Source organism: Gossypium hirsutum, chromosome A04 (assembly GCF_007990345.1).
Source record: "Gossypium hirsutum isolate 1008001.06 chromosome A04, Gossypium_hirsutum_v2.1, whole genome shotgun sequence".
Classification (NCBI taxonomy): Eukaryota; Viridiplantae; Streptophyta; class Magnoliopsida; order Malvales; family Malvaceae; genus Gossypium; species Gossypium hirsutum.
In genome coordinates, this window is record NC_053427.1 from 75,008,327 (window position 1) to 75,029,780 (window position 21,454).

The 21,454-nt window shown below is 36.7% G+C and overlaps 1 long non-coding RNA gene across 1 annotated transcript; it reads right to left on the minus strand.

Annotated features, from left to right (window-relative positions):
• Positions 1-18,573: 18,573 nt before the first annotated feature.
• On the minus strand, positions 18,574-21,219 carry LOC107948844 (uncharacterized). The gene is made up of 2 exons (XR_001697573.2): positions 20,933-21,219; positions 18,574-18,839 (listed from the first exon to the last, which is right to left on the minus strand). It is a non-coding gene; the product is annotated as an uncharacterized lncRNA (long non-coding RNA).
• Positions 21,220-21,454: the final 235 nt, after the last annotated feature.

The following is a 21,454-nucleotide window of genomic DNA, read 5'->3' on the forward strand; positions in this document are numbered from 1 at the left end:
TTTTTGGGTGAACACTACTTAGCTTATCGTACGTCTTTATAACTAGGTACCTTATTCACATACCTATACCCTTACCACTATTCTTGATTCATCATACTTAATTTTCCCCAAGGTTAACCATAGGTTTCGTTCCTTCAGAATCCGCTAGACCAGAGCATCATTGGCGTACTCAAAAAGTAACTTATTACTTAATTCAATCCTAATGTTGGACACTTAAAACTATCCTCTTAAGTCTTATTCCTATGGACTATATTTCAAACTTTTAGGACTTCACCCAAGGGTATACTTGTGAACTTCTGTTTCTTAAATGAGTCCATCATTTTACCTATTTCAAAACTCATTCCAAAATTCTGACTTCTAAAAAACACATGAATGCTAGGGCTTCGTCGGGTGAGATGTTACACCTAGTATGGAAGATAAAGTTTGTAGACTCAAAAAATCTTTGTATAGTCTCAAACAAGTTCCAAAACAATGGTATGAGAAATTTCATAAAACTATTCTTAGTTTTGGTTTTTATTGTTAATGGTGCAAATGCATGTGTGTATTCTAAGTTGTTTGGTTCTGATTATGTCATCATAGGTTTGTATATGGATGGCATGTCAATTTTCAGCATTAATATAGAAGTCATTATCAAAACAAAAAATTTCTTATCAACCAAGTTTGATATGCTTGATTTGGGAGAGGTAGACGTAATCTTAGGAGTTGAGGTTCCTAAATCAGAAAAGGTGTAACACCCCAAACCCAGCCCAGACGTTATTGCCAGATCTAACGTGTCACATGGACTTACGACTTAGTATGCATTCGTTGGCTTAAGTGATTGGGGTGGCCTTTGTAAAAACAGCGGTTGAATGAAAAGCCGGTTTATCAATCTTTAGGCTATCCATTTGTTGTGCTTGTTGAGTCTTGGAAAACGTTCATTAATTTTGAAAACCCGCGCAGCCTAACACTAGCAGTTTTGACATAGTATAAATATAATCAGAAAATAAAACCATAGCGGAAAAAGAAATTTACATAGTGCCTTATTACAATTTAAAACCCAAAATTAAATCAGAATATAAAATAATAAAAATAAACTAACTTAGAAAAACCAACTTTGCAGATGATGTGGCCACTCCGAATCCCTCACAGTTCCAAGCCCACTATGGTTGGGGATTTCCTGCAGAGATGAAAATAAAGGGTGAGTTCGGTAAACTCAGTGTGTAACATAACCCAACCATAGCCCAAAACAGATCAAACCTCAGAGTCAGACTTATCTGGGCCTTGGCCCAATACAGAAATCAGAATGAAACCCATTGGCCCATAGCAGATACAGAACAAATATATCATGAATGCAGAAATCCCAACCCAGAGACATCCATAACACCCCCGTACCATCCTTACACTATGTGGGGAGACTACTCGACCCACATAGCCGCTACACACCACAAAAATTGCAGTGAGGCTGCCAGATATTGTGACGAAGTCACCAGATACAGATATTGTGGCTAGGCCACCAGAACAGATATATATATGTGGCGAAGCCACCAGATTGCAGCGAGGCTCCCAGATATTGTGACGGAGTCACCAGAACAGATATATGTGGCGAGGCCGCCAGATTACAGCGAGGCTGCCAGAACGCTTCCTCCATCAATATAAACCCATGTCTCATGCAACCGAAATAATATGTCATGGCATACGTATACAGAAACAGAACATCATGCTTTTTAGAAAAAAAATAACTTTAGGGGTAAAATCGTAATTTTGCATGCATAAGGGTATTTCAGTAATTATTACCTATTGCTAAGGTTTCATGCTCATTCTAATGTTTACTAAGTAATCAGAAGTACTTACCTCGTCTTTTTACCAAAACAGGCCCGTTGGCCCATGGACCCGTTTTCGGCCCATTAAGCCCCAAAATACCGTTGTGCACGAAAATGCACACTCTGCACTCTAATCATTCAAATGCACCATATTCATTAACAACTGTCTCACGAGAGCTCGCACGCTCGCGAGTTCACAAAATACCAATGTTTCGGTATTTCGACTTTTACCGATTCAGTCTAAGGGAGGGTGTCGTTTACACACCTGGTTGATGACGATTGATGACGATATCTCCCACGCGATAATCCTACAATCGATCACTAACACATTAGACTTACGAATTAACGATAAATAACATAAATCCACGTCAACTAACCCAATCATCACACAAGTTAGTCATTTACGCACGAGGGGCAAAATAGTCATTTAACACCCTAGGCAAAATGGTAATTTTACCCCACAAGGGTATCTCGGTAATTCTACCCTACAGGGGTATGTCGATATTTCTACGCTACAAGGGTATTTCGGTAATTCTACAAATTATCCACTTGGGCCTACGGACCCATTGGGACTACATGGCCCATTTTAGCCCATCGCGGCCCGAAATAGCCATCCTACTGCTAAAGTAATGAGAAATACATACTGTTAGGAGACTGCAGTTAATCTGCGCTCCAAACACTCTTAGCTGACGTCCAACCGAAACGAACACGTCACAAAGCGAAAGGGATGAGCCAAGAAGGGTATGCCTACTCTCTTCATGGTTTGCTCTATTTAAAGCTAGCTCTCCATCTACTCTTATGTTAGCTTCCCGATGTGGGATCCCTCCATCACCAGAGTTTAAAACCAACACCAACTCTTGCAGTCCCAACATAGCAAAATAATCAACCTTTGCGTGCCAAGGGATTCGAACTAAAGTCCTCTCACATGCCAACTCACGCCACCACCACTAGGCCATCAACTCATTTGTGTCATAAATCCAACACATTAAACTTTAAAGCGCACCTACTTGCTTCCAGATTTATTGAAAAGAAAACCAAAATATATTGCAAGAGCCAAGACTTGAACCTTGGACCCCCTACTTCCTCTATGGCGTCACTTCCTTGTCCCCTAAGTGGCGCCACCTTGCCACTACACCACACTCCTTTTTGTGTTATCTTTTACCCCCTTACTCTTAAAATTCCAAACGCCAGTTGCATCACCTATTCATAAAATTAAAATTCTGAAGACTACCACGGATTTAACTTAAGTTTGGGCCTTCTAAAGGCCCATTAACCTACTAAAATATATATATTAACCAACCAGAACACACACAAATTTTAAAAATCACAGAAACACAGAAAACCCAAAAATTGGGGCGTTACAACTCTACCCTCCTTATCGTTCTCGAAATTTTATTTGCATCAAACAGATGAGGATATTGTTGACGCATCGCCACTTCTGGCTCCCAAGTAGCTTCCTCTCTGCCATGATTACGCCATAGCACCTTTACTAACGGAACTAATTTCCTCGTCAACATCTTAACATCTCGATCCAAAATCTGCACAGGCTCTTCTTCAAAAGTCAAGTCTGTTTGGACCTCGATCTCTGCAACCGGCACAACATGAGTAGGGTCAGAATGATATCGCCTTAACATGGAGACGTGAAAGACATCATGAATCCTATCGAACTCTGGAGGTAGCTCCAACTGATAAGCCACTAGACCCACTCGCTTAAGAATCCTATAAGACCCAATGAACCGCGGACTTAACTTGACTTTCCTCCCAAACTTTAATATTTTCTTCCAAGGTGAAACCTTCAAGAAGACCATATCACCCACAGAGTACTCAATTTCCTTGCGCTTCAAATCTGCATATGACTTCTGTCTATCAGATGCTTCCTTCAACCGGTCTCTAATCAACTTGACCTTATCCTCAGTATCTACCACCAACTCAGGTCCAAGAACCTGTCGTTCACCCAACTCGGTCCAACAACTAGGTGTACGACATCTTTGCCCATACAGTGCCTTATAAGGAGCCATTTGAATACTTACCTGATAATTGTTGTTGTATGCAAACTCTGCCAACGGTAAGTAATCCTCCCAACTGCCTCGAAAGTAGATAACACATCCCCTCAACATGTCTTCTAGAATCTGAATAACCCTTTCCGACTGACCATCAGTCTGAGGATGAAAGGCTGTACTAAAGTTCAACCGCGTACCCAACGCCTCATGCAACTTTTTCCAAAACCGAAATGTGAATCTAGGATCTCGATCAGAAATAATTGACACTAGCACTCCGTGAAGTCGCACTATTTCTGCCACATACAATTTGGCTAACTTCTGAAGTGAATAATCAGTGCGGACAGGTATGAAATGAGCAGATTTGGTTAACCTATCCACAATTACCCAAATTGAGTCCTTCTTCAACGGTGTCAAGGGTAACCCACTCACAAAATCCATGGTTACCCTCTCCCACTTCAAAAGTGGTACTTTCACTGGCAACAAAAGTCCGGAAGATAATTGATGTTCAGCTTTCACTTGCTGACAAGTCAGACATTTTCCCACAACTTCCGTTACCTCTCGCTTCAATCCAGGCCACCAATACAACTCCTTTAAGTCGTGATACATTTTACTCCCTCCAAGATGCATAGCACACAGACCTCCATGAGCTTCTTTTAGAATTGCTTGCCTCAAGTCAGAGTCCTTCGAAATACAAACTCTACCTCGGTAAGACAGAACTCCCTCACTGTTCAGTCCGAACTCAGAAGTATCCCCATTCTTAACCTGCCAGAATCAAGAAACTAGGGACTCATCCCTCGACTGTTTTTCCTTAATCTCATCCACCCAGGTTAGCCTAACTTGCAGTTCTGCTAACAAACTACTGTCGTCATACAGACTCAAACGAGCAAACATGGCTCTCAGATCAGATACAGTTCTACGACTTAGGGCATCAGCCACCACATTAGTTTTGCTTGGGTGATACTCAATTGCGCAGTCATAATCCTTAAGCAACTCTATCCATCTCCATTGCCTAAGGTTCAGCTCCATCTGAGTCAGCAAGTACTTAAGACTCTTATGATCTGTGTATATAATACACCTTTCTCCGTACAGGTAATGTCTCCAAATCTTAAGCGCAAAGATTACCGCTGACAACTCCAGATCATGAGTAGGATAATTAACTTTATGTGGTTTAAGCTGTCGCGATGCATAAGCAACCACTTTATCCTCTTGTATCAGCACACAGCCCAACCCTACATGTGATGCATCACTGCATACGGTAAAATCTTTTCTAGACTCTGGCTGAATCAGTACAGGTGCCTCGGTCAGAACTTTCTTCAGCTTCTCAAAAGATTCCTATTGTTTCTCAGTCCAAACAAATGGTACTCCCTTCCTTATAAGCTTTGTCAAAGGCGCTGCCATCATAGAAAGTCCTTCCATAAACCTTCTATAGTACCCAGCTAAACCCAGAAAACTTTGAATTTTTGACACTGACCTCGGTGGCTTCCATTCCAGAATCGTTTCAATCTTTCAAGGGTCCACCTTGATCCCTTTAGCAGAGATAACATGCCCCAAGAAAGTTACCTCTCTCAACCAAAACTCACGCTTACTGAATTTCGCATAAAGCTCCTTCTCCCTCAGCACTTGCAGCACAATACGAAGATGCTCATCAAGCTCTTCCTCAGTTTCAGAATAAACCAAAATATCGTCGATAAAGATGACCACGAATCGATCCAACTATGGCTGGAACACTTGATTCATCAGATCCATAAATGTCGCAAGTGCATTCGTCAACCCAAATGGTATAACCAAGAACTCATAGTGACCATACCGAGTTCTAAATGTCGTCTTGTGAATATCCACGTCCTTAACCCTCAACTGATGATACCCAAATCAAAGGTCAATCTTGGAAAATACTGAAGCTCCTCTAAGTTGGTCGAATAAATCATCGATTCTCGGCAATGGGTACTTGTTCTTAATCGTCAATTTGTTCAACTGCCGATAATCGATGCACATCCATATTGACCCATCTTTCTTCTTTACGAACAACACTGGTGCTCCCCACGGAGACACACTTGGTCTAATGAAGCCTCTATCCAATAACTCTTGAATTTGGGCTTTCAGCTCCACCAACTCCTTCGGTGCCATCCTATAAGGTGCAATGGACACCGGTGCCGTTCCAGGTAACAAGTTGATTCCAAACTCAACCTCTCGGTTCGGAGGCAAACCCGGAAGCTCCTCTGGAAAAGCATCTTGAAAATCCTTGATGGTTCTAATTTTATCCACTGTCAGATCCTCAGTTTCCGATTGGCTTACAAATACCAAATAAGCCTCACATCCCTTTCGAATCCACTTCTCGGCTCTCAATGCTGACACCATATTAGACAGATAATCCCTACGCTCGCCTATCACCAAACCCTCCTCATCCTTTGTGGTCTTTAACATTATTCGCTTAGCAGCACAATCCAGAGTAGCCCTATGCTTAACAAGCCAATCCATTCCCAAAATAAGATCGAATTCTCCGAAAGGTAGCTCCATCAGATCTCCAGAGAAAACTTTTCCTTGACTTTCTATAGGCACATCTCTATACAGTTTATCTACCCTAACCGAGTGACCCAAAGGACTTAATACAGATACCCACTCACGGTCTCCTCAGAGTGCACACCCAGCGTCCCAGATATAGCACATGCAACATATGAATGGGTAGATCCAACATCTATCAACGCAGTGTATGGCATATTAGAAATCAGAAACGTACCAGTTATGACGTCAGGTGCATCACCCTTCTCTCGACGACGAGCTGCATACACCAACACCGGCTGACGAGCCTCAGCAAATCTAGCACCCCTGCCAGGCGCTCCTCTTCCTCGACTGTTTCCATTACCACCACTGCCTTGCCCACGTCTTCTCGGAAACTGTGGTCCACCCCTTACTAGTTGAGCGACCCTCTGCTCTAAAACTTGAACCTGATCTGGTTCCTGGGGACAATCCTTAACCCTATGTTCCATAGATCTGCATCGAAAACAAGCACCAGAACGTTTCTGACACTCGCCCATATGCATCTTCCCACAATTCCTACAACCCTGCGGTCTAATAGTATCCATCGGTACTGTGCTCCATTACCCTTGCTTTCTTAACATTCCTGTTCATAACACCTGAAAGTCCTGAATCTCTCCTAAAATGGTTTCGATCTTTCTCACGATTCTGTCTTTCTGTATGCTTCACTTCCTCAGTTATCTTAGCTTTCTCCACTAAAGTAGTGAAGTTACGCTCCCTCTGCGGAGCAATCAGCACCCTAAGTTCACATCTCAGACCATCCTCGAAGCGTACGCTATGCTTATACTCTGTAGCGATAATCCCAGAAGCATACCGGCTCAGTCTCAGAAATGCAGACTCATATTCAGCCACTGACTTAATCCCTTGGACCAGGTTCAGAAATTCTTTCCGGCGAGCGTCCACGTAACTAGCCCTAGCATACTTTCCTTTGAAGGCTGTCTTAAACAGCTCCCAAGTCACACTGTCAGCAGGAGTTCCATCTCTCACCGTGAGCCACCACTGGTAAGCCTCATCCCTGAGTACCGATATGGCTCCCTTCAGTTTCTGCTCCATAGAGCAGTCCAAATCATCCATAATCCGCTCTGTGGCTTTTATCCAATACTCAGCCACATTCGGAGCTACACCAGATACGCCCCTAAATATCTCTACTCCATTGGCCAGGAGCCGCTCAGAAATAGACCCCCGAATTTTGTTTCTCGTACTTGCCCCAATAACCCTTTCCAAAACTCGGAGCATTGCCTGGGACAGAGCATCGTCCCCGGCACCTCGATCATGAGACTCTACCTCTGTTGCCGGTAGTACCGGTACATCTGCTGTCGGCACATGTCTTCAAGACGAAGATTCAGCCTAAACATTACCTCGACCACGTCCACGGCCTCTTCCACGAGCTGCTCGTGTACTCATTTTGTATTAGCTGGTTAAGAATTTTATGAATCAGTTTAATATTTCAGTGTTTATTACAGATGTCTTATTAATAACAGTAATTCAGAGTTTGAGTTTGTTTCCTTTTGCGGTAGCCTAGCTACAGTTTCAGTCTACTTATCAGAGTTTCTATAGTTCTAGTGTTACCTTAACTAACGTACCATGATAAGGTTTTGTACAAGCATATAACAGATATTTCAGAAACAATCAGAAAGGCTCAGAAAACTTATAGACTTGGGCCAGAGATTCGGTGTGCCACCTTCTAAAAAAACTAATTTTAGAAAACCAATTTTAATCTTTATAATCATCCATTTGTAAAGAGAAAATATTGGAAACATTCTTGAAAACAATTCATAATCAAGTTCCAAAAAAAATGATTTTCGAAAACCTTTATTTAGTGTTTCTTTACAAACTCCTGTTTTTAGACCCGTTCCACAGCCGAGTTGTTGCAACTTGGCTCTGATACCACTAAATGTAACACCCCAAACCCGGCCCAGATGTTATTGTCAGATCTAACGTGTCACATGGACTTACGACTTAGTATGCATTCGTTGGTTTAAGTGATTGGGGTGGTCTTTGTAAAAACAGCGGTTGAATGAAAAGCCGGTTTATCAATCTTTAGGCTATCCATTTGTTGTGCTTGTTGAGTCTTAGAAAACGTTCATTAATTTTGAAAACCCGTGCAGCCTAACACTAGCAGTTTTGACATAGTATAAATATAATCAGAAAATAAAACCATCGCAGAAAAAGAAATTTACATAGCGGCCTTATTACAACTTAAAACCCAAAATTAAATCAGAATATAAAATAATAAAAATAAACTAACTTAGAAAAACCAACTTTGCAGATGATGTGGCCACTCCGAATCCCTCACAGCTCCAAGCCCACTATGGTTGGGGATTTCCTATATAGATGAAAATAAAGGGTGAGTTCGGTAAACTCAGTGTGTAACATAATCCAACCATAGCCCAAAACAGATCAAACCTCAGAGTTAGACTTATCTGGGCCTTGGCCCAGTACAGAAATCAGAATGAAACCCATTGGCCCATAGCAGATACAGAACAAATATATCATGAATGTAGAAATCCCAACCTAGAGCCATCCATAACACCCTCGTACCATCCTTACACCATGTGGGGAGACTACTCGACCCACTCAACCGCTACACACCACAAAAATTACAGCGAGGCTACCAGATATTGTGACGAAGTCACCAGATACAAATATTGTGGCTAGGCCACCAGAACAGATATATATATGTGGCGAAGCCACCAGATTGCAGCGAGGCTCCCAGATATTGTGACGGAGTCACCAGAACAGATATATGTGGCGAGGCCACCAGATTGCAGCGAGGCTGCCCGAACGCTTCCTCCATCAATATAAACCCATGTCCCATGCAATCGAAATAATATTTCATGGCATACGTATACAGAAACAGAACATCATGCTTTTTAGAAAAAAATAACCTTAGGGGTAAAATCGTAATTTTGCATGCATAAGGGTATTTCAGTAATTATTACCTATTGCTAAGGTTTCATGCTCATTCTAACGTTTACTAAGTAATCAGAAGTACTTACCTCGTCTTTTTACCAAAATGGGCCCATTGGCCCGTTTTCGGCCCATTAAGCCCCAAAATACCGTTGTGTACGAAAATGCACACTCTGCACTCTAATCATCCAAATGCGCCATATTCATTAACAACTGTCTCACGAGCGCTCGCACGCTCGCGAGTTCACAAAATACCAATGTTTCGGTATTTTGACTTTTACCGATTCAGTCTAAGGGAGGGTGTCGTTTACACACCTGGTTGATGACGATTGATGATGATATCTCCCACGCGATAATCCTACAATCGATCACTAACACATTAGACTTACGAATTAATGATAACTAACATAAATCCACGTCAACTAACCTAATCATCACACAAGTTAGTCATTTACGCACGAGGGGCAAAATAGTCATTTAACACCCTAGGAAAAATGGTAATTTTACCCCACAAGGGTATCTCGGTAATTCTACCCTACAGGGGTATTTCGATATTTCTACCCTACAAGGGTATTTCTGTAATTCTACAAATTATCCAATTGGGCCTACGGACCCATTGGGACCACATGACCCATTTCAGCCCATCGCGGCCCGAAATAGCCATCCTACTGCTAGAGTAATGAGAAATACACACCTATTAGGAGACTGCAGTTAATCCGTGCTCCAAACACTCTTAGTTGACGCCCAACCGAAACGAACACGTCACAAAGCGAAAGGGATCAGCCAAGAAGGGTATGCCTACTCTCATTATGGTTTGCTCTATTTAAAGCTAGTTCTCCATCTACTCTTATGTTAGCTTCCCGATGTGGGATCCCTCCATCACCAGAGTTTAAAACCAATACTAACTCTTGTCGTCCCAACATAGCAAAATAATCAACCTTTGCGTGCCAAAGGATTCGAACTAAAGTCCTCTCACATGCCAACTCACACCGCCACCACTAGGCCATCAACTCATTTGTGTTATAAATCCAACACATTAAACTTTAAAGCGCACCTACTTGCTTCCAGATTTATTGAAAAGAAAACCAAAATATATTGCAAGAGCCAATACTTGAACCTTGGACCCCTTGCTTCTTCTATGGCGTCACTTCCTTATCCCCTAAGTGGCGCCACCTTGCCACTACACCACACTCCTTTTTGTGTTATCTTTTACCCCTTTACTCTTAAAAGCCCAAACGCCAATTGCATCACCTATTCATAAAATTAAAATTCTGAAGACTACCACGGATTTAACTTAAGTTTGGGCCTTCCAAAGGCCCATTAACCTACTAAAATATATATATTAACCAACCAGAACACACACAAATTTTAAAAATCACAGAAACACAGAAAACCCGAAAATTGGGGCGTTACAAAAGGGATTTGCTTTAAACCAATCTAACTATATAGAGAAAATGTGGGATCTGCTTTAAACCAATTTCACTATATAAAGAAAGTGCTAAAGAAGTTTAATAGTTTTGATATAGTTCCTGTGAAACTCCTGTTAATTTTAGCATACAATTGATAAAGAATAAAGGAAATAGTGTTTCTCAATTAGATTATGCTAAAATTATTGGAAGCCTTATAATCTTGATGAACTACATTCAGCCTGATATTGTTTATGCAGTTTGTAAACTAAGTAAATATACTCATAATCCTATCAATGAGCATTGGTATACTCTACAGCGTATGCTTAAATACCTTAAAGGTAACAATAACTTGGAAGTTAGAATTTTTCGGATACCCTACAGCCCTAAAGCGATGTTGTGATGCAAACTGGGTAACTAATAATGATGAAGTTAGCTCTACAAGTAGATATATTTTTACGTTGGGTGGAACAATTATTTCTTGGAAGTCTGCTAAACAAACTTGTATTGCTTGATCAACGGTGGTATCAGATTTTATAGCTCTTGACTTAGCCGGGTAAGAGGCCGAGTGGTTTAGTAATCTACTTGCAGAGATTCCTTTATAGGAAAAACTGACACCTTCCGTATCTCTATTATGTGACTCATAAACCACAATTTGCATTGCTAAGAGCCAAGCTTACAATGGTAAGAAGATGCATATTCGAATAAGACATGAATATGTGATACATTTAATAAAGAATAGAGTATTCACTTCGGAGTACGTGAAGTTTGAAAAAACCTAGCTTATCTACTAACCAAAGGGTTAAGTAGGAAAATAGTTCTTGATTCGTTGAGGGGGATAGGTCTTAAGCCTAGTGTTGAGGAATTCATGGTGGATACCCAACTTAGTTTTCTAAGTTTAATGTGGTTAAATGAAATCATGGAAAGACTTATAGTGTACATTTCACTTATCCCTATGGAAAACGATGTACATTCATAAGGTTGAGTTCTTACTCTTAATGAATTCATATATCAGAGTTTGGATGGTCTTATTGAGACGGACTTAATAAATTCACCGAATTTAAATTTGAGAGGATGAGCTTAATATATGCTCTTAATGATTTCATAGCCCTGATTCGGGTAGTCTATATTAAGATAGACTTGATGAAATCACCTACGTAAGTGTAAAGAATTAGCCACCTTTTATGAAAGACATTAGGCAGTCTTTCTAGAACACTTAGTAGTATCCCAGGGTGTATTGGCTAAAACTTGATTATCTGACGCTGAACATCAATTGAATCTGAAATTAGTCGTGTATCATAAGTTAACCCCTATTTTAATAAGTTCAAGATTCGCTCACTTGTTAAAGAGAAAAATCACTCATTTCACTATGTAGTAGTTCAAATCCACTAGATACTAGTGCTTAAGTGGCTAATTTCGTTGTTGCTCTTCTCACGTTTTACTTTTTCTCATGTTTACAAAAATTTCCAATTCTTTTGCATTAGTGGGGGAATGTTATTAATGCAAAGTAGGTAATCTCATATTGGTTGAGAAAAGACTTCTAAGAGGGTTTAAACATAGTCTTGCCTTTTACCCTAATTGAGTAATTAGGGCTAAAAGCCCAATACACGCGCACCGTCGTCTTTGCTCGCCCAACCCGTGTCAATGTCTACGGTAAAATTTCTTTTCTTTTTATCAAAAATATTTTTTGTTGTTTTTTAGAATATTTTCAATTGCAGAAAATCCTCTGACTTTTTGGTAACTAACGTTTTTCTTATCATTTTACCCATTTAGAAAATAGTATAAATAACATACCATTCTCATTTTTCACAACAAGAAAAACAACAAGAATCTCATTCTTCTTTCCTCAACTCACCTGTTTTCTTTTCAGTTTATTTCCCTACTATTTTTTTGATTCCTTTCGAGAAGAGCAATATCAATTGTGTTCTATCTCCTTTATTCGAGTGTACGAATATTGAAGTCAATTACACTGATCAGGATAAATTTACTTCTAAAAACAATAGTTCTGCCATGACAAAGTGATTATTGTATTTATTTATACTCAGTGTATTTTTCTATCAAATACTAACAATTTCATTTTGCAGTAGTATATTTCCAACAATAATTATTTTATTTTTCTGAAGTAAATTGTGTTTTTATTTATTTGGTCTTTGCTTATATTTATTTTACTGTTACCTAGCTTTGTCTTCAACGTTTCAAACAAGCTACTAAAGTTTTTTCTATATATATATAAATATAGTTATTTCTTTGTAAATTGATTTCACATTCCTCACAAATCAAACATGCCTTAATAGATATATTTTATTAATTAAACTTCAATGGTTGGTTATCTAGAAGCTTCTCATTGGAAGCAATAAAAAAAATGAATTGAACATATTCATGGATCAAACAGGTGACTATTTGAAATCCTCCCATTGTTCGGTCCACTTCATTTATTCTAAAAATTAATAAAATATTAGTTTAAGACTGTTAAACAATTGAAGTCTTATGGTTGGTTTGATTCATTTTTTAAATCATTGCAAACCGAATGTTTTTATTTTAATCTTTCCAAATATCAAATTAAAAGACCAAAAAAAAAAAAAATTTACTCAAGCCTTTTCGTACCCAATCTGACTTTTTCCCTCTCCCTTCTAGTGGAAGTCTGGAAGATATGAACAATATGCTGACATTCCAATTTTGAAATTTCCAACAAGTTTCCCAACCTTAAATTTATTTACTCATTCATTCATACCACCAAAGTTTCCTATTATGAAACCTCCATACATCATCAATGTTTGAATTTACAAGCATAAGATTAAATAATTAATTTTTAAGGAAATCCAAAATTCAGACACAAACCTTAAACCTTACAGCCTTAGTTGTATAGAAAGGTGAAGCACCATGCAGTGATGTCTGGACATACTTTTAACTTAAGTTTTTAACATTAATCACTAACTGATTGGTTAACCCCACAAAAATTCAAATCCTCCAATCTTCACTTCCATTTTCTACGAATAAACTTTACAGCCTTTTTATATCCAATTGATTCTCTCATTAAATAAGTCTTTTGATCAACCTTAATTATTATAATTTTGATATGGTTATTAATGGCGTTGATGTGGCATTTCATATTAACAACAATTGTTAAAGTGACATTGCCACATTAATAAAAAATAATTTTTTCTCCATCAATGCTATAATTAATTAAAAAAAATTTTAAGTTAATTTTATTAGTTTAAAGACTAAATTAAATGCAAAACGATCATAATAACTTTATTGATATTTTGAAAAAAATTCGAAAATAATTAAAAATTTCAGTGAAGACCTTCCAGAAAAAAGAATCAACATTACCCTACCACGGAATTTGTTTTAAATTTTAAAAAAAAAACTAATTAAATAATGTTTAAGTTGATCTAAAATGTTATAATCAAGGCAGATTAAGGGATTTGGTTATTGTTAGTGATAAAGAGGACAAATAGACAAGTCGACATCAACACGTTTCGGGAAAAGAGGGGGCTTGGCGGTTTTGTGTCTTTGCCAACTACAAAAAATGGTCCCTTTTTCTGTTTTTTGTTCTGGAAATTTTGATTCTTCAAAACGCACTTTCCCTCTCCTGCCTTTGTTGATTCATTGTTTTGTTTTGTATTGTTTAGTGGGGTTTGGCCATAAAATATCCCAAACGCACCTCGACTGTGAGGAAGCTTCGACCGTCGCCGGCAATAACCACCATTGACTCTCACTATTTTGCCTTTTGGGGTCGTTGAAATTCACGCTTCCACTATGACCGCTTGCATCCATATGGCACTCCGCCACTTTCTCAATAAAAAACGTTGTATATACCAAATGAATATGTTATATACTTCATCAATGTATATAATAAATTCTTACAATATATAAATAATACATTGTTGATAAAGATAAAGATTTTGGACATTGCAAGTGTCAATTTCAGTCTTATCATTTATAGTTATGATGTATGGATTTTTTATCATGTGCGTGCATTTTGTTTAATTTTTTATTTGTTATACATTATATTAATTCATTTTACATTATAGTTGGTCAAACATGTATTTATATTTATAATTTATAATTACTTTATATTAGTAAAATTTTGAAAAAATATATAATAAAATAAAATTTAATTATATTAAAGTTTGATTCCTCTACTTTAATATTATGGATTTAGTCTCATTATTTTTTGTATTTTAATAATTAAATCCGAAATGACAATTTTAATTTAATAATTTTATTATTATTATTTAAGCTTACATTATGCAAATGAATTTTTTTTTAAAATGTGATCTAATTTAATTTAATTAAATTTATTTAATAATATTATTAATTAAAATTAAATTAAAAAATAAACCTCTAAAACTAAAAAAAAATTCAAATATGTAAAAAAAATAGTCATTAACGATTTATTTCATGATAAAAATGGTAAAAGTTAGTTTGGTTGATCTTACAAATTGTGCTTCCTATTATGATTTTTAGGGTCTGTTTGATTGGCTGTAAAATGTTTTCCGTAAAATGAATTCTGGAAAATATTTTACTTTTCTGTAAAATGACTTACTGGAAAATATTTTCTGGTGTTTGATTGAATCTGTGTAAAATATTTTCTGCTGTTTGACAGATTTCCTGAAAATATTTTCCGGAAAAGTTGTTTTTTACATATATTAATATATATTAATAAATTTTTATATTTTAAATTGTTTTTACATATATTGCAATGATTTATTTATAATAATACTCAATAATAATCTACAATATTGATCGTTATAAATTGAAAAAATATTATCCATAATGAGTACTAGTAAGAATATTGAATAATTATAAATTGCTTCGAAACCATAATGAGTACTAGAAATAATATTATCCAAATACATAATTAGTAGTACACCACATTGTAACAACATTGTCGAAGTGCATAATATTACACCACATAAAAGTATCAATATCTTCAACGCTGAGAAAATTTTTGAAGCCAAATTTTTCTATGCTTCTTACTTTTAACTAAAAACATTTTGGCCTCTGATTCATGACTCCCTAGATAATCACACACAGAACACAAGAAGTCATCATCAAATCCTTCTTCCTCCATCGACATCACTTGTTCATAAAGCTGTGCTGTATTGTCGGCAGTAAATTGTTTCAAAGCATTAGCAATTTCGCCAAGTTGCTCACCCACAAATTTAATTTGTTCATCAACGAGACTTTCTTGACCACTTTTTCTTTTACGTTTGGATGTGCCAGATGAAGATACATTTGTTCTTACCTCTTCAGCCTCTTCATTGTCGCAGTCTACAGGCATTGAATCTTCATTATCATCATCCAAATCTATGTCAGCAAATGTTCTGGCAAAACTCCCTGTTGCCATATCTTTGCCAACAACCACAGCCATTTCATCATAATGATCAATGCTTTTATTCAAAAATGGTTCATACTTCTTGTGTGCCTGTTGGATATTATACACAATTAGAATAACAAGTAAAAAACAATTGAAATATACTTAACATATATATACATATATTACCATCACTGTTGCATCGTATGTCGCTCTATCACATGTGATCATTTTCATGTTATCATCCCATCCAAAACCACTTTCACCTCGAATTTTGCATATAATCTGCCACTGGTTTTTTACTGTCCTCAAATGATTTTCCACGTGCTTTGTATCGCATTGGACTTGGAATCTAGAAGAAATGGCGTCGGCAACTCGATTAATAGAAACTGATTTGAAAGTATTAGAAGGCTTATTTCCTTTTCGAGCCTCCTCTGCTAGAATTTCAAGGAAAACATGTTCCATCGGTTTTGTCCACCTGAATTGCTTGGAGATCCCTTCTTTGTTGCCCTTACCCATTCTACATTAAATAATTGTCATTATCAATAATTTCAATATCCAACAAGCTTAAAACATAATAATCAATTCAATATCCAACAATGTTAAAACATAATCAATATCTAACCAATTCAAGACATATATCAAAATCCAACAATCTAAAATCTGACAATGTTATTATCCAACCAACATTTGCAAAAAAAAACATCAGTCTAAAACATACATAACATAGAAATAATAACCCTAAGCCTAAATCTACCTAATATTTCTAGCCATGTAATCAGTCCACATAGTTTCTGCAATCTCATCTCTCTTAGCAGACCATTCTCTTGCTTCTTGTCTTTCTTCTCGCTCCGTGAGAGTTTGTATTATCGAATCAAACTCAGACTCCTCGTATAATCCTTGATTAAGTAAATCACTAGGATCAACTCCCATTATATGATTATGAATGATACAACAAGCCAAAACTATATCTACTTGAGTTTGAAAATTCCAAAATGGTTCAACATCTAATACACGAAACCGTTTCTTTAAAATCCCAAAAACACGTTCAACAGTGATCCGTAATGATGAATGTCGAAGATTAAAGAGTTCCATTGCATTTTCAGGCCCTTCAGCACCAAACTCTTTTAAATGATATCGGACACCACGATATGGGGTAATACATCCAATTCGGATGCCATATCCAGCATCAGCAAGATAATATTTACCTACAATTTTACAATACGTAATTAATACTGATAAACTATGAGCTTATTGGAACTATTTGTGATAAATATTACCTTCTGGAATTCTTAATCCTCTTGGGCGTGAAAGTGCATCACTTAAGATACGAGAATCATGTGCACTACCTTCCCAACCAGCTAGAACATAAGCAAATTTCAAATCAAATGTAATGGCAGCCAATACATTTTGTGTCGTCCCCCCTTTACGGCTACGAAATCTTCCTTCAATGCTAAGTGGAACGGATGCACGAATATGAGTTCCATCTAATGCTCCAATACAATCTTTAAAATAAGGATAAAACCTTGGATTGTTTCTAATTTCACTAGGAGTTGACTCATCAGGTAATCTAATAACTAGTCTATACAATTTCAAAATAGCTCTCAATACAACCCTAAAGTAATGGTGAACTGTCTGAATTGATCTATAATATCTAGATCCAATCACTCGAAACCTTACATTATGACCAATTATATGTAAAAATATAACTACTTGCTCCCTAATATCGACAGATTTAGACAATTGTAACAAATTATTCGTACTAAGAATATCACATAAATTAAAAAAGGCGATCGGTCTCATCCTTATTATATCAATGCAATGCTGGTCACCACTATATAAAATACTATTAATATAGTTTTCTCTTTCATAATCTCGATTCTCACGAGGGCGAGAAGCAATTTTCTTCCTAGTTTCTAATTTTTTAATCCAAAGAGCCCCAAAAGCTAAAACTGAAGCCACAACTCCGGCAATTGCCATTTGATTTTGATTACGATCCATCTACACAAAATAATGCCACACAAATATATGATCACTACTACAAAAGATGCAAGATTTTCATAAGATCACATAAAGTTACCATGAGTAAAAAAGTGCATACATACATATCAAGCTAATTGTAATTGCCCAATAATAAATTTTTTAAAGTAGCACTTAAATATTGATCATAGTTAATACAATACTTCAATTGGTGCAAGAGTTTTAAATATATTGATCATGTATTAAAGTTACCATGACTTAAAATATCTTTCATGTATTTGTTATATATTGATCATAGTTAATAATATGTTTTTATAAAGTTATTAAAATATATTGATCATGATTTTATAAAGTTAAGATCACTTAAAATATATTGCTCAAAAGCTATAAATGTTGATGCCTCTTTTTTTAAAATATAAAAGAGTTTTAAATACTTCAATTGCTATCAAGTGTGTTTTCTTTTTTTATTTCAATATAAACAAAAAAAATTGACAATGTTATAAATTTTTTTATTTCTATTTTTTATAATTTTTTAAATTATAAATTGATTACTTTTTATAAAAAATAAATAATGTTTAAGTGCACTGCTACAATTACTATATATACAGTTAAAATTTCGGACATAATTAACAAAAATATCAGTCTTATCATAAATATAACAGCTCATCACTGCCATTTCCCAACAAATTACAGAAAAAATGTAAATCAATAATAAACCATACCCAAGCACATCCAACAACCATTTAATTCACTTGAACCGAATTATAACAACCACAAATGCTTATTAGAAGGCTTATCATAAATCAAGCACACCACAAACCTCTTATGAAAATATCGACCAAGGCCACCAACACGAGTACGAATGCTGAGGTAGAGGCTAGGACAGCAAGAACTATACAGATGGAGGTCAAGCATACAAAGAAATTAGAACCGTTAGGAGCAATAAAAAATAGAAGCTAAGACAACATCAGTCTTGCCATCATCAATAAACATAATCAAAATCCAAATCAATAAACATACAAAAATTGGGTCATCTTCAACAGTTTATTTTAACACAATTACATCCAACTTGTATAAATTAAAGACAACATCACATGTTTTTATCTTTTCACTTCTATAATAATTAAATTTATATCGGTATTAATTAAAAACTCCAACATTTCATCCATAATTCCTGATATAATATTAACAATAATCATCCTCAACAACTCTCATTACCATATTAACAATAATCTGTAGAATTATGAGCTAAAAACATGTGAACTTCGCTCGTGTGAATGGAAGTAAAAAGAAAAATAATTATTCATAATTTATGATTAGTTTCTTTAAAAAGAATTAACTTATTTTTAAAGGCAATTATTATATAAAATATCCAAAAGCCGTAAGCAGTATCTACATATAATTCAAACTGATTTTTACTGTCAAAACATACTAACCCTAAATAATGAGTTCAAAGTTTAATTAACAAAACCCTTGCTAATTGATTCAGCCATTCCATGCCAATGTATTAGTGTTTGAAAGAGATAGAGACAGTTGCCACAAACAGATGTGAACTTCATTTATGCAATTTAGGATTGGGATGGAAATTAGTGGGCAAGGCCTTCTGGTGTAACCTACCAAACAAACGAATGTGCCCTAAATTTTCCCAAAATGAGAATCTATACAAATTTGATGTGGTTGTGGTTGTAGGGTTGGATTTTTTACTTGGCCAAACCAGAATGCAACCTATCAACTTGTTAAAGCAAACCAACAGTTGATTGAACCTTAGGACGATAGCGAAAGGAACCTTCTAGCTAACCGGGTCAATTCAAACTCACAACATACTCCATGGAATTAAGAATCCAGCGTAATTGGTTTTCTCCAGCGGCTCTTTTTTCTATATTTTTTAAGATGGCCCTGCTACGTCTGCCCATTACAGAGCAGGCCTGACTCTCGTGAGCAGGTCCGCTGGAATTGAAAACCCTTTCTTCCGCCCTCGCCACTTCTTTCGCTGACCCTATCCACCCCCTTTTCAGAATACCAGATCAAGAGATGAATTAGCGGATCACAGGGCTAAGTCGAAGCATGCCTGAACCTTCTTTAGTTAGTAGTGAGCCGTACCGAGCAGCTCCTAGCAAGGGCTTCAAGATCATAGTAATGCCTGCTAAAATTTTCCTTGGGTACGAATGTCATGTTCAAAGCTGGTTTCTCTAGACACCATGGAAAAGATCACTGACGAGCTCAAAAAGTTTAAATTGTCAGTTTCATCCTCTTTATGAGCCTGAGATCATAATCATATGGGTCAACAATTCTCATTTCTTAGTTACAGAAAGCCTTTCTCAAGGAAGTAAGCCAAAAGCCACTCATCTGAGCCAGCGGATTCTCATTCTGCTGTGCCGGTGCGCAAAGCAAGCACGCTTAGACTGCGATGTACCTTATTCTGGCTAACAGCTTAATTTGTGCTAACAGGACCAGGACATCCCTTTCTGGGCATATTCCTTCGACTTTTGATGAAAAAAAAACAACCTATTTTCCCACAACTTATTCTGGAATAACCTATTCTTAACAATTTATGGCATCGGATCGGCTAAGTATCTTGATTCGTCTAGGCCCTGCCTTGGTCTCTAAGCTTAAGCCTTGCTAACGGTTTTCAACCTTTATACCTCACTCAGGGCATAGCTCGAATCTAAAAAAGTTTTCTAAAGTGTTCAGAGATCGTCTGTGAACAAATCGGCTCTTGCAAGAGAAGACAGATCCATAGGCAGCAAAAGAAGACTTTCGCTAAACAACAGACAGCTTCACAAGAGAAAGGAAAAGGAGTCGATTCCTTATTCTATTATGGGTAACGAAAGTTGGAGTAGCAGGATTCGCATATATACCAGTGTATGTGAGAGTTTAACTACACATGCAGTTCAAAAAACCAAATAAAACCATTTTCGACAGAATATTTCCCACAGAAACAGAAACAGAAACAAAAACAGAAAATACAAACCCAGCATGTCTTACCTGAAATTTCCCACAGATCTGACGGAAATGGTGGTCGGAGAGAACGTATTGTGGGGGAAAATCAGTCGACAGATCTTGTGGGGGTTTGGAAATGGAAGGAAATGAAGGAATGAAGGTTTTAGAAGGCTGGAGAGAATATGGAAAATGTCTTACCGAAATGAAGGGTGTAAGACATTTTCCCCAATTTTGTAATAGCTTTTCCCGTGTCTTGGAATTGGTTTTACAAAAGGAAAATATTTTCCTGCTATCAAACACTGGAAAATGTGTAAAACCAATTCCGAAATTGGTTTTCCCTCTATCAAACACAGCCTTAAATAAAAATGTTTTATGTGGTATTGGGAATGGGTAAAGTAGAGCACATGAAATTGAAGCCATATCTTTAAACTTAGTGTGATAATAGTTGAATGCATTTTTAAAACAAAAATTTGATTTGCATTTTCATTTTCATTTTCATTTTCATTCATAAACTATAAAAATTGATAATATATATATATATATGATTTTAACTTGGTTAAAATGCGT